This window comes from Arachis ipaensis, chromosome B03, assembly GCF_000816755.2.
Source record: "Arachis ipaensis cultivar K30076 chromosome B03, Araip1.1, whole genome shotgun sequence".
Taxonomy (NCBI): domain Eukaryota; kingdom Viridiplantae; phylum Streptophyta; class Magnoliopsida; order Fabales; family Fabaceae; genus Arachis; species Arachis ipaensis.
Window position 1 is genome coordinate 130310683 of NC_029787.2, and position 284 is coordinate 130310966.

General features: G+C 21.8%; 1 protein-coding gene across 1 annotated transcript in view; it reads left to right on the plus strand.

The window, feature by feature from the left end:
- The window catches only part of LOC107633881 (probable pectinesterase 55), an 8575-nt gene that overhangs the window by 7636 nt on the left and 655 nt on the right, over nucleotides 1-284 (plus strand). The window lies entirely within an intron of this gene.

Sequence of the window (284 nt, forward strand, 5' to 3'; positions counted from 1 at the left end):
CTATTATAACTTGTAATCCAAATATAAAAATCAATTTGTAACAGATCCATTCCTATTTTGTATTATTCATTTCAAACACACCCATTTATTTTCATTTCAATTCATTTTAAGTCAAATTAAATCTATTGCAAAAATATTTTGTTCCAAACACACCTTTATAATTTTTTATTACATTTTGCTAACAAATATATGTTGTAACATACATATATACATACATTAACAATGTCCATTTTCAAATTAAACTAAAATGTCAAATTATCCTTAAACATGTTTTGAGTGGTTAT